Source organism: Balearica regulorum, chromosome 1, assembly GCF_011004875.1.
Source record: "Balearica regulorum gibbericeps isolate bBalReg1 chromosome 1, bBalReg1.pri, whole genome shotgun sequence".
In the NCBI taxonomy this organism is placed as follows: Eukaryota; Metazoa; Chordata; class Aves; order Gruiformes; family Gruidae; genus Balearica; species Balearica regulorum.
This window is the reverse complement of record NC_046184.1, coordinates 197,674,998-197,689,727: the sequence shown is the minus strand read 5'-3', so window position 1 is coordinate 197,689,727 and position 14,730 is coordinate 197,674,998.

Sequence of the window (14,730 nt, the reverse complement as noted above, 5' to 3'; positions counted from 1 at the left end):
TCACCTGCATCCAGCCAAAGGCAAGAGCGATGCCATGGCCATAGCACGCAGCGGCTCCTCCATCTTTTCCTGCAGCAGAAGCAATATTGTGTTATATTGACATCTGCTTCCCACACACCTCTTTTTTTTTTTGCTAAGTATTTTGTTGATGATTGCTCAGAGTCTTCCAGTGAGTGAAAGGATTTTACACAGGAAACAGACTACATTACAAGGTACTGCTGTATTATGATATTTGGCCATAAGGGAGTATTCACACTTGGTCTGTGGGAGACTGCAAACTGGTTTTAACGAGTGAGCTTTTTTTCTTAGCACTGCTCATAGCAGCTCAAGGATATATTCCTGGCTGCGATTAATTATTCCTGGCTGCAATTAATTCATCAGTTTACAGTATGTGAAAACCCAGATTCAGAAATGGCCAAAAACCATTGCCATGCTACAAGCTCTTGCAATAACGTTCTGGATGGGGATTTCTTTGTAACAGCATTTTGTTGGGGGATTCCAGCTGAGGACCCATCATCTATTTGTAACGTCCGCAAAGCTGGCACTGACACGCTCCCGCTGGCCAAGACAGCTCTGTGTGGAGCCCCAAGTTCAAGCCAGGTTAAAGTCCTGCTGGTACACTGCCGGGAGGAAAAGCAGAAGAGTATACTGGGAAGAGGCGCAAGGGGAGAAGTTGCTGTATGAAGCTGGGACTGGGCTTGTAAACCCCATTTTCTCCTTTAGCTTGAGGGCCAGATTCAGAGGTGATGAGTGAAGGATGGGCAAAACTGTGGATAGAGCAAGTGTAGGTGTAAAAATTGGTGTAACCAGAATGATTTTAACTTTAAGGAATCCAGGAAAATGTATAAATTACATGAGCTTAGCTTCACCCCTGAATTTGGCACAACACCTGGGGTCTAATTGGCTGAGAGAGTTGGGGTTGTTCAGCCTGGAGAAAAGGCGGCTCCGGGGAGATCTAATTGCGGCTTACCAGTGCCTGAAGGGGCCTACAGGAAAGATGGTGAGGGACTGTTTATGAGGGAGTGTAGTGACAGGACAAGGGGTAACGGGTTTAAGGTGAAGGAGGGTCGATCTAGATTAGATGTTAGAAAGAAATTCTTTACTGTGAGGGTGGTGAGGCACTGGAACAGGTTGCCCAGAGAGGTTGTGGATGCCCCCTCCCTGGAAGTGTTCAAGGCCAGGTTGGATGGGGCTTTGGGCAATCTGGTCTAGTGGAGGGTGTCCCTGCCCATGGCAGGGGGGTTGGAACTGGATGATCTTTGAGGTCCCTTCCAACCCAAACCATTCTGTGATTCTAATTTGCCATCTGCTTTCAGCAGAGCTGCAGAACAAAAAGGGGTGACACACCTCGCTGCAGCGAGCAGCCCATGCCGCACAGCATGCTTGGCCTGCGAGGGCTGCAACAACAGCAGGTCAGAACCTAGATCTGTTTTTTGCTAGAACCAGTCCTGGGACTTCACTAGAGATCTGTCATCTTCCTTTTCCTTTTTAATATTTGTGAGCACAGGGAGCACTAATTGGCAGGATAGTGGGCACTTTTCTAACCAAGGCATCATCAAAGGCTGAGGAAGAGCACACAGAGCAATCAAAATACGCTGAACTGTGAAATGAAACTGTACTACCTACCCCTTAACCTTCCCTGGGCAGAAAGGAATATTCTGCAGCCTCACCAACTGCAGCATGCATCCCGGGTGCGCTCTGCAGATCCACACGCCTCAGTCCTCTCTTCATTTTTTTACTACGTGCAGGTCTGCGTGCAAAATACAGCCTTGCCTCCCACCCGCACAGGCACAGCTCTGTGTGGGCATCACTGTGCGTGAAACCCAAGGCCAAAGGCTGCCGGCCCTTCTGTTTCATCGCACACATGGCTTCAGCAGCAAAACCAGCGCTCTGAGAGAAGCAACCTTTAGCACAGCACGTCCAGTTAGAAATCACGCTCCTCGGCTCTGTACCCATCCAGCAATGCCAGCACCGACGACCTTGCTGGGTACATGGCAGACCTTGTGAGGTACACGGCGTGTAAAGCACACTGGGTACATCCGCCAGGGGAGACGGAAAATGATATTTTTTTAATTTCATCCTCTAGGGAAAAACGCAGCCCCTCTCTGTTTCACGCCACAGTTGACGGGGGCTGCAGACAGACATGGGCAGCATGGGGTGGGCAGCAGAATGGGCAGCAGCCACCTACCACGTGTGCCACAGCCCCGCTGGGTGCAGGGTCACAGATCACAGAATGGTTTGGGTTGGAAGGGACCTCAAAGACCATCTAGTTCCAACCCCCCGGCCATGGGCAGGGACACCCTCCACTAGACCAGGTTGCCCAAAGCCCCATCCAACCTGGCCTTGAACACTTCCAGGGAGGGGACATCCACAGCTTCTCTGGGCAACCTGTTCCAGTGCCTCACCACCCTCACAGGGAAGAATTTTTTCCTTGTATTTAGTCTAAATCTACCCTCATTGAGCTTAAACCCATTCCCCCTTGTCCTGTCACTCCATGCCCTTGTAAACAGTCCCTCTCCAGCTTTCCTGTAGGCCCCTTCACGTACTGGAAGGCTGCTCTAAGGTCTCCCTGGAGCCTTCTCCAGGCTGAACAACCCCAACTCTCTCAGCCTGTCTCCATAGGAGAGGTGCTCCAGCCCAGAAAAGGTTCTCCAGCCTGCAGAGTGCAGCTGCTGTCCCAGACCTGCTCCCCTTTTCCCCACACAGCTCTATGGCATTTGCTCACATGCTGAATTAGCCCATCAGGAGTTGTGCCATGGCTCAGCCCGGCAGCTTCGGGCACCCCAGGCAGCTTGTGGCAGGAGATGCCGCTCTGCATTTACGAGGCTACTAGAATCGCCCCACGCCAGGGGCCACAGTGGTGCAGAAAAGCAGATATTGGGGAGGGAGTTTGGTCCCTTGACACCAGCATGTTACAACTGCACTAATCTTCTGCTTTAATTAAGCAAAAGGGAAATCTCAGGCAGATCTGAATGAGGCATGGGGGTTCCCAGCAGAGCAGGGAGCAGGGAAAGCTCGGCTGGTGCAGCCTGGGAGCTGGCGGCCAACTCGGCGCAGCACCAAGGAGTGGAAGCCGTGGGAAGGTGAAACAGATGCATCAGCAAGGCCAAAGGGGAGGAGAAGCCAAGATGCAATGCAGAATGTACAAAACCACACAGAGGGTGAACAGATCCTAGAAGAGAGTAAAATGTGCATCATGCCAGCTGGGAATGTATGGGGACAGTGACAGCAGGCTCTCTCTGTAAAGAAGCTTCTGAAAGCAGTTTTTAAATAAGTCTGCAGGTGATTTGCATGTTTTTCAATGTTTTCTTGGCTGGCCTCAGCAAGATTTAATTCCCTCCTCAGAGCTTAAGATACTTTTCTTTTTTGAATGAACACAGCTGTGCCAAACACATTTTAGTTCAAACCGATTCCTAAGAGCACACTTCGCGATCCCTGAATTCACTGGGTGATGACCACTATGTCTCCACTGGGAGCAGCTTGCTTTAATGGACCTTTAATTACCTACTCCTTTGCTGGCTAATCCCACTACCAGCCTGTAGCGAACAGTTCAGACTTGTAGTTATAATTTAAACACTGTAAACCTCCAGCTGAGCAAGCCAACAACATTTATCATTTGGCATGTCATAGGTACTGTGGAGAAGGATGTTTGCTTCAGAATCTTGAACCATTTTCATTATGCTTTTTTGCACTAGCCAGCTATATTTTTATTTGACACTGTAATAAATTTATAAATCAGTATCATTTATTATCTCTCCTACTAGAAATATTTGAATGCCTTCCCTACACCTTTGACCAGCTCAAGAGCATATCCAGAGACTAGGAAAAAACCCCAAAGACACACTACTCGTAGTGAATAAACCCAGATTTCCAACAGCCAGCCATGGCCATATAATTTAAAGGTACATATGGACTTTGCAAGGGGCTTCACAGAACATTTTGCAGATTTACCTTGAAGCTAATGAAGCTGTGATATGACACATTCAAAGAAAAAGCTGGGATGGGGACTTTCCTAGATGGGTCTTACCTGACCCTGGACAGTTGTTCTTTGGCCCTTGAGCCACCTAAACTGTGCTTTATCCAGAAGCAAAGAAGCTATCTTTAAATGTATACATTTTGTTGGACACTGCCCTGTATAGAAGATTTCACACGCAACATTAAAACATTGAAAGATAGGGGCCTGCCAGCAACTGGGAGTGGTGGTGCAGGACCATAATTCTCCTTTCCTCCTGCGAGGGTAATTTCCAGAAGTCCCTACTGATTCTGGGACCTCCTGCAAATCTCCTGCCCTAGGTTCTTAGTTTTGTTTCCAACACTCACCCCACTTTTCCAGCTCTCATTTCAAGGCCATGTCATGACAGAAGCATTTCACGTACCCTTCTCCCTTTTCTGTCCTTACTCTGACCCACATCGTCCCCTCCCTTCCACACCAGCTTGAAACTTCTTGAACCTGGCATCTGCAAAGGCAATCCCTCATCCTAATTTAGCCCATTTGGTCCTAAAACATCTGTGCATTTTAGTTCTTCTCTTCCCTCACCCCGCCATGCCCAGGGCTTTCGGCATGGTGCTGCTCCTGCCACTTTCTCTCTGCTTCCCTGGCAGCTGGTTTTCCACTCCTGACCCTCACCATTTCCTCCCCTGGGTTTCTGTCACGTTGGATTGACAAACAACGCGACCACCAAAAGCGTCTGTGCACACCCTGAAGATGGGATCTGGGAAGGGCTGTTTTGGAGGACTGCCCGATGCCGTGGGTCAGGACACAGGAGGTCAGGAGGTCCTGCACCAGGCATCCCTCCTGTGGGACCTGTGCGTGGGTTTTGGGGGACAGAGAAGAGGCGGACCAGATTCAGGCCAATGGGAAAAGCCATGGAAGACATGTACGCACCTGGGGCATTAACGCTATGGCTGCACTGCTGCGCGGTGAGAGCAGCTCCAGCCTCCACCACGCAGGAGCTGAGCCAACCCTCTCCTAGAAAAGCCACCGGCTATTGACGTCTTCATCCCCTCCATGTTGCCAATGCCCAGCTTCTTACAAACATCTCCCAGCCCCTGTGGGAGGGATGGCATTTCAGCAGCTCCACTGGTGATAACCCTGAAAGTGGAGCAAGACATGGAGGCCACAGCTGCTGCCAAACACCCCAGCGCTCCTGAACAGTTAGAAAATACCAGCCTGGCTGCCACGTGCCTTGCCAAGGGATGTTACGGGACTACTAATTGCCCCAAATGACCTCTGGGCATATTAACACCTGCTCTTTTCCAAACAGTGGTCACTGCCAGGATCCAGTGCCTCCTTCCACTCCAAGCTGGTTTATTCACGTTTCAATTGCTCAGAGATTCATCTATGGACAGTAATTTGTTTCCTGCCTCCGCAGCTGTAACCACATCTTCTCAATCCCGCTGGCAGGGGCCGGCAGCCTGTTGGCAGCATGCTGGCAGCCAGCCCTTGGACAAGCGATGTAGGTCTGCAGCAAAATGCAGGATGCAAAATGGGGATTCCGGAAGGAGAAACTTGGATAAGCCACCTCATTTCATTGCCTGAGTATGTTGCCACTATGGAAATACTCCTACTAGACACACTCGTACTCATCTGCTGTGTGCATTGTCTAACAGATGGGACATGTCCTACCCCCCCAGCTGTTCTGGGATGGTCCCATGAGAACCACAGCATGCTTGCAGCATGCTGCAGCCAGCCGAGCTGCTCACCTAGGGTGCATCTGCAAAGTGTGTCTACGACTCTTATCTTTTGCATTCTTTTCTATATTTAGGAGATTCATGTGTACACAACAGCCAGGCAAAGCATGGGAAAGGCAAGCAAATATCAAAACAAGTTTTGAGTTCAGGGATCCCTTAGGACTGTCAACAAGTCAAAGGGAGGTGCTACGGGAGCAGCTAAAATACTGAAGGTGTGATGGCAGCTGTATCTACAATGGTTCTGTCCCAAGGAGGAAATGGTTATATACTCTGACCACTAAAGACATACTTGAGCTCATCGCCTCAGGTAGCATTTTCAAAGTCCCACCTGCAGAACTGACTTGGGCATCAGCAGCTCTTCGGGCTCCCAAGTCACTGGAGGACTCCTGAGTGTAGGGTAAGAAGGGACTCCTTTTGAGGTGCGTGCTCAAATAAATGACTCTCCATGAGGAAGAAACCTTGAGTGAGTTAAAATCCTGCGGCTCAGTTATCCCTGTTCTCTGGCAGCTGATTGAGTGAGCTCCCAGGGCCAGTAACGAGTGCTACAGAAACGCCGCGGCAGCTTCGTTGTCAGATGGTGTTAAACCACGACAGCGATGCAGCAGGAGAGATGGAGCACCTCCAAAGAGGCCACACAGCCTGCGGGGCAAGTGTGGCTTCTAGCACACCTTCACCTGGTCCATCGCACCTTTCTGCTGGGACTCGGGAATGTCTGCTCACATAAGCAAGCCATCGGCAGGTGTAGCCTATCGTCTAGCCCTGCAGCAGGCAGATACGGAGCAGCTCGGTCACCGTAATGCTGCTGAGTTTTGCTTTCTGTAGCTTCAGGTGGACTTCAGCTGCGGCAGGAAATCTGCAGAAAATGTTAAATGCCAAAAAAGAGGATACATTTTAGGGGGAAAAAAAAAAAAAAAAAGAAAAGAAAAAAGAATCAATTGATCTATCATTTTTACAAAAAGAGTTATTAAAAATTCAATTTTAAGAAAACTTTATATTTTACTAAAGTATGAATACTGATATTACAGTACTTTTTTCATTACCTAGATAGAAATAATTCCAGTGAATACCACCCATCCTCACAGTTTTTGGCTGCAAATGCTTCATGCAAAGATGACGCAATCATACATCCACTGAAGTAAAATTTTAATGCACTCCCACATGAGCACATTTTCATGAAAATAGGGTTTTATCTTGAATCCATCAAGCACTGACTTTAATACAAATCAAATAGTTGTCATATAACAGCATCAACAATATCCTCACAATTAAGTATCAATACAATATCATAGTATCACAGAATGGTTTGGGTTGGAAGGGACCTCAAAGATCATCCAGTTCCAACCCCCCTGCCATGGGCAGGGACACCCTCCACTAGACCAGGTTGCCCAAAGCCCCATCCAACCTGGCCTTGAACACTTCAGGGAGGGGGCATCCACAACCTCTCTGGGCAACCTGTTTGAGTGCCTCACCACCCTCACAGGGAAGAATTTCTTCCTTATATCTAATCTAAATCTACCCTCCTTCAGCGTACAGCCATTCCCCCTTGTCCTATCACTCCATGCCCTTGTAAACAGTCCCTCACCAGCTTTCCTGTAGGCCCCTTCAGGTACTGGAAGGCTGCTCTAAGGTCTCCCTGGAGCCTTCTCTTCTCCAGGCTGAACAACCCCAACTCTCTCAGCCTGTCCTCATAGGAGAGGTGCTCCAGCCCTCTCATCATCTTCGTGACCCTCCTCTGGACTCGCTCTGACAGCTCCATGTCTTTCTTGTACTGGGGCCCCCAGAGCTGGATGCAGTACTCCAGGTGGGGTCTCACAAGGGTGGAGTAGAGGGGCAGGATCCCCTCCCTCGACCTGCTGGTCACACTTCTTTTGATGCAGCCCAGGACACGGTTGGCTTTCTGGGCTGCAGGTGCACACTGCCGGGTCATGTTGAGCTTCTCATCCACCAACACCCCCAAGTCGTCCTCCTCAGGGCTGCTCTCAATCCATTCTCTGCCCAGCCTGTAGTTGTGCTTGGGATTGCGCCGACCCACGTGCAGGACCTTGCACTTGGCCTTGTTGAACTTCATGCGGTTCACACCAGCCCACCTCTCCAGCCTGTCAAGGTCCCTCTGGATGGCATCCCTTCCCTCCAGCGTGTTGACTGCACCACACAGCTTGGTGTCATGGGCAAACTTGCTGAGGGTGCACTTGATCCCACTGTCCATGTTGTCCACAAAGATGTTAAACAGTGCCGGTCCCAGTACCGACCCCAGTCCTCACTGATAAAATCCAGGCGTTTTCAGGTGGAAAGCCATGGCTCTCTGAAGCCCCATTACAGCACCTAACACACCAACCTCCTAGTTTTCTGCTGTACTTCTAACTGAATGTTCCCAGCATTTTTGGAAATCAGATTACCAGTTAAAATCTCTTTGATATTCTCTACATTGCCTGTTTAATTTTTTAGATAGCGTTTACAGCATTAGGGCAGTACTAACGAAGAGAGGGATAACAGACAGACGCTTGCCTATATTTCTGTTAGTGTTTGTACAAATAGCAACACAGTGAAGGCTGCAGGATTTATGGCGTAGGTAGAAAAAGGCAAATAAAAGGTGGAAGAATGAGTTGCCCTTGAAGCCAGCATTTGTCTGAGGGAGAGCAGCACCCCAAATCCCGATAGGATTCCTCTGCAGGGTAAGTCAGTGTAAATGGGGTTAATTTATCTGGGGGGATTTCCTGCAACTAGGTTATTCCCAGGCGGGAAGAACTCAAATCCTTCTCTGAATGCATTCTGAAAGAAAACAAAGAAAACACATTCAAACCTAAACTAAAAGATCAATAAAATACAGGTTTCACGTCAGTGGAGGGTGGTGAGAAGCAGCAGCAGTATAACAAGGAGGGCCCAAAGCTGGCTCAGATGATTTGGCATAACAAGGACTTTTCTGCAATATGCAGAAAACCAAAACTTTTCACTAACCCCATCGTTTGCCTCAACGTTTAGGGGGAGATAAAATAAAATTCTGGGGCATCAGCCAAACTACCAGCTCCAACTTCGTTATGTCTCCCATTTCCACATACATACTGCGACTGTTGTTTCAGGGCTTGATAAATAAATAAGCTATCCGGGCAGCTGTCATGTTTAACAAAGCCTCTCAAGACATGGCAGAAGCACCGCACTAACTTTGGCCCTTAAACACTTTTTCAGAGGATTGGGGCTAATAAAACATACACGTGTGTGTCCCTTGGTTGACTGAGAGCACTGATGGATCTTCCACCCAGAGCTGGAGCACCAAAGGGGTCTCTGGCAGAGGATAACGTGAGCTCAGATGGTGACCTTCCCCACCCCTGACATCGATATGAGGTGCACAGCCTCATCTATCCAGCTTAAAAACCTTAGGTGAATCATGAAGAAGTAAGAGAAAAGCTCAAGGGTTTGGTTTATTTAAACAAGCCCTGCACTTCTGAATGGGTTACGCTGAGGTGACCTGTTACGTAGGGTGCGGTGATGGCAGTTTGAAGTGTTTTCAGTTTGCACAAAGGGTCCTGACACACAGAGAACGAGTTATAAAAAGAATTTAGCTTCTACTGACCATTTTAGTTTGTGAAACGCCTTTTTTTGCCAAATGAAACAGATACAGCTAGAGATGCAAAATGAGATGGGGAATAAACATGAAGCAGGGAAGAAGAAAAATCAGCGTAAAGGCAGTGAGGCACAGGCTTCAGACCAGCTAAACAGATAGTTCTGACAGACCAAGGGAAAGGCGTGGAAAATGGAGTAACTCACAAAGTAAGAAATTGAATGTCTAATTAGCTACTTCCCTGTACTCAGCCAGCCTGCAGCGGTTTTTCACACACATTTGAGACCATCAGAAACCAAAGAAAGAAAAAAATAAAAGTAGATTTCCTTGGAAAACAGAGATTACAAACTGAACAAACTACTAAAACCACCTTGTCTTGGGAATTTGGCTTAAACACCAGATTGAATCAAAGATAACTAATTTGATTAAGTAGAACAAGTTATCTAAATCCCTATTTAGGGAAAACACCAGTGCCAGCAATTCAGCACTGTTTTGCAAAAGGCCTTCGATGTTAAATAGTTTCAGCAAGAGCAATATCTACAGACACATGGCACTTCTCAATGCAGGAAGGACACGTTTTGTTGGGCAGGCGTCAGGGCAGTTACAGGAAAAGAAGAAGAAAATTTGCCAGGATGGTGAGGAATCAGGTCTGAGCAGAACTTACCCGGTCTCTGAGTTGGGTTACAGGTACTGGCAGCACTGCCTCTCTCTTGCAGCACACAGTTACATCTCCAGTTCTCAGGGAATTCCTTTTCCAGCCCCATCGCGACAGCGCGTGTTGAGAGAGAGTGAGCTGTAATTTCAACTCTCATTTGTAATGAATGGGATTTACTATGGCTAGCATGAATCATTTTGATAACACATATAATTAGTTTTATAGAAGTTTTAGTATGTTATAAAAGTTGCTGTATCACTTGTATTCCCCCAGGGCTCTCTTATAAAATGATTTTGTTACAACTGTATTCTTCTGGGAACTAAAGCGTACACAACTGAGCACATCTGTATGTCAAGAGAAGCATTGTAAGCCAAGACATTCAAGGCAACTTTGCTGCCTTTTTCATTTCTAAAATCCATCTGAAGAAATGCGATCACTTCTAGACCCCAGCATTATCAGCCGTTCAAAGCTGAAGATACTCGTTTCCTCCCAGGCCATCGATAAGCTGCCACCGTGCAGATGCTGCAGCTCAGCTACCAGGAGCTGGGATGCCTGTCAATGACCTTGGGGGAAATGCTCAACAGGTCTTTAATAACTTCATTTGAGCTATGGAAATTGATCCTGGATGACGATTTGGCTCTGTACAGAGAGCTGCAAAGTCAGGTAACTGGATTCCACCCTAGTGAGGAAGAAGAGTGGGGCTGGTAGGAGTGTGCACCACGTGACGCCAGCAACCTTTTCTGACTTTATAAACACAGCCCACATCACCCCTCCCCTCCTCCTACCCCCTCGGGTCACGGCCCACTGCAGCGGTAAGAGCAGAGGGAGACGGGGGCATTTGGAGGTGTCTAAGGAGTAAAGTGAGGGGGCTGTAAGGAGTCAGAGGGACAACTGCCAAAAGCCACTTCCTAAACCCCAGATGTTCTGGAGATTAATTAAAAGCATCTTCTGCAACTCTTTTAATACTACATGATACTGTCATTAATGTATAAACTCAGTCATATATGACAGTCAGAAAAAGTCAATGATGGTGGCATTTGACTATTGAAAAATGGTAACACCAAAAAAAAGAGTAAGTTTGGTGTTTTGAGGTGTTCTGAATTTAGAACAGGACTCTTGACGCTTCTCCTCCAGCCATCTGTGCTCTCTCTGTAGCTACTGGAGCAACAAAAGGCACGTGCAAGAGCTGGTTCATCCCACCCTAAGACAGGTAGGATATGTCCCAGTTTGAAGGCACCCGTTCCTTTTCATCAAGTGCAAAGGCAGCCGGAATGGCAAGCTTTAGCCATCTACAAGTTGCCTTCGAGGCTACGGGCTCACGGGCAACTGCTTGGCAAGAGACATCCCACCCCCTTTCCTCTGCGTTTTTAAATCTACATGCCAGCAGAGCACCAACCAGTCATCCTGTCAGATCTTTATCGGCACTTAGCTTCTGGTTTAAGTATTTTAACAGATTTTTTTGATACTTCCTCTGAACAACAAGCTGTAACGATTTCCTACAACTGCGCAGCTCCGGCATGCCGCGGCGCTCCGTTTAAAGAGCCATCTGTTGAAGAGCAGCCGCAGAGGACTTAAAAGGTAAACAAATCGCAGCCTGGGGAAGATCAGAAGGGCCGACAGGCAGTCCTGCTGGCGATGATTTATACTTCCTTATCTTTTATCTCCTTCCCTCTCCTCCTCGAGCACACTAGCTGTTCTCCCACGGTCCTTCTCCCAGGGAAATCCGTGCGCTTGCTTTCTGCAATCGTGCATTTTCAATTCTCAAGTTCTTTAAGTCTTCCAATTTTAATGTAATCTTCCCCTTTTGGTATACTGCAAATCTGCCAGGGTAAAGCACTCACTTGAACTTGTTCCCAACACCACGTAAATAAATCCCTGGCTCTGGGAACAGAAAATCTCCGATACTTTGCCCAGAAGCAGCCTGAAACAGCATTTGCACAGTGCCTCCCACTTAACTACAAGCAGAAGAGGCATTTTGGCTCTCACACCGCTTTTCCAGCTCTCCACTCATGAATTCCTCCCCAGCCGTGAAGCCATCAGCAGGACAGTGACCCAGCGAGCGTGGACTTGCTGCCCTCGTGGCAAAACCTCCTTCCAAAGACACTCTTCATTCATAGCTCATAGGACCAGAAAAGACGGCTGTCCCCTAGCCTAACTAAGGCTACGGGGCTTCTCTGATAATCTGAACTAGGGAATATTTTTGAGAAAATTGTCCAGTTTTGATGTACACTTTTAGTGCTGATCAGTCAACCCCAGCACCATTCTTCACATGTGTTCCAGTGCTCAGTTGTCCCTACTGTCAAAAAAAGTAAAAATTAGGGGCAAATTTGTCTCATTTCACCTTTCAGCTACCAGCTCTTGTTAAACACTTGTTTTCAGACCAGCGTTCAACCTTTCAAATTTCTGCTTCTGTATCACAATTAAGATATTTTAATCTGATGAACTGAAATGCATATTTTCTGAGCCATCAATACTGCTGTGTTACAATCATCTATTCTCTTAATTACCATCTTAGTATCATCTATGATACTAAGCTCCATTACTATTATAGATTCATTTTAATTTTTGCACATTGATTTGACCCACTGTACAAGCTGCTATTTAACATCTGCAGAAAGTATTTTATCAACATAAGATATTAATTCTTCCATCTGCCTTTCCACTGAAGACAAAGCAGAAACATTTTTGAACACCTCTGCCTTTTCTGACAGTGTCATAATTTCCATTTTAGACTTACTGCTTTGGAAAGAAAACTCTTTTTTACTCTCCTCAAGTTTTTAACTCAGAGGTCATTTTACTTCCATATCAACACTTTTTCATGCCTGGTTTCTAATGTATATTCAGTTCTTCCTTGCCGTATTTCCCTTCTCTTCCCTGCCTTCTTCACTTAACTGCTCCTCTCTGCTCCTGTTAACTTTGTTGGTAAGGCGTTCAGAGAACTCCATGCAGCACCAGCTGCATTTATGTCACCAGAAAGCAATTATTAAGCAATATTTCAGTCTATCTTAAATGAATCAGAAAAATAAACACATCAAACATGAAAAAAAAAAAGCAGAGCTGACAACTCAGGCTATCAAACATAATCCACGTGTGTTTTTCCGATGTGTCTTAATTATGTGTTATTATTTCAGGATTGCATAAGGGTATAATTTCTTCTGAAGATGTTCACTACTTATTTTCTATAGCAGCTAAAATCCAAAACATAGGACAATTTCAGATTAAAAGCATGACGCTGAGTTACACTATTATAAAAGCAATTTTTGGATAGCTGGTTCAGCAGCCCCAGTGGGAAAATCTGGAATGCTGGAAAAGGATTACAGTGGTTTTTACATTTAAGGAGAGTTACACTGCTGGTCACAAGAGAGGTCTCACATTACTGAAAGTACACATATTTGCTGGAAAATAAAAGTCTCTCAAAAAGAAAAGAAAAAAGAAAGGAAAAAGCATCAGACATTTGAACAGCTGGAAGCATTTTTAGAAACTACCAAAAAAGAGAAAAAAATAATTTAGAATAATATTTCCCTTTCTGTAGTAAGCATCGTAGTGGTGATATAATACGTTCTCAAGAGGCTTAATCACATCTACTGTTCAATCCTCAAAGGTTATTTCATAAAACAAAAATTAGCAGAGTCAACAGAGTTTCTTCACAACAACAAAAAAATGAAGCTGTCGTTCTGCGTTATATTTATTTTTCTGCCAGCTCCCATCTTTGTCAAATGCCCCAAGAGCTGTGAATCTGCGACAATAAGCTAAAGTCCACTGTGGTCTGGCAAAAGACACAATTTTCTTCCTTTCTTTGCCTATATCTGATTTTAGTATTAGGAAGATGTTGTTTGATACCACTCCGATAAGAACTTGAAAGGACTGTTGTTTACAGAAGGATCAAATGAGACAGTGAATTAAGGAAGTAGTAGCAGCCATGGGTATAAAACAGTGTGGCTACTACATATATTTTGATAAAGTATCTCCCCTCTAGAACCAATATCACTTGAATGTCTTACAAATGCAAATCTAGGGCCAATCTCTTAACTTTAAATCCTCTGCTTATTCTGCCAATTACGATGCTTTATTTTCTTTACTGTAGCGCTCCCAGGGCCATGCCAGCACCAGGATTTCCTTTTGCTAAGTTCTTTTTGTCACAATGAATCTTTCAACATGTGCCAACTCCAGATAACCATTATTGGTAGCTTGCTCCAGTACAAAAACCAGGCAATAACCAACACAAAGCTCCCTTAGCAACACCCTTGAATTCCCTTAAAACATATGGCCATTAAATACTCTACAAAGGGTTGTTAAATTTACGTTCATGAGCTATTGTATCCTTTTGAGAACTTCCCATCTTCAAAAGGTGTTTGTACTGACATCTAAATTTAAATTTGTTTAGTTTCTGTGGGTTGTTTTTTAAATCACTTAACTTACAGCAAAATACCCACCTAGTTTGGTAAGTGAAACCATTCATTCTTTCCTCGTAGGGACCAACTGCAGATACAGAATGTAGTCAGTCAGATGTATGACACAGAAGCCTTCTTGCGGCACATGTCTGAAAATACGCCTGCTGTTGTTTCATAAAACATTTCATATCTAAAAATGTCTAAAGCCAGTTCTAGTAGAATGGCAGTGCTAGTCATACAAGACAAATTCCCACCATGTAAAAACAAAGTGAAAAAATACAGTAATATATCAAACAATATCCAATAGCACAAATTCTGTTAAAAAACAGGGCCTAATCATCCAACCAGCTCTTATTTATCCCTTCCCAAACATCCACTTTTTCTGGTTAAGCTTTTTTATCTTAATTCTTCACTTGTCTCTCTCCCAGCTATTTGTC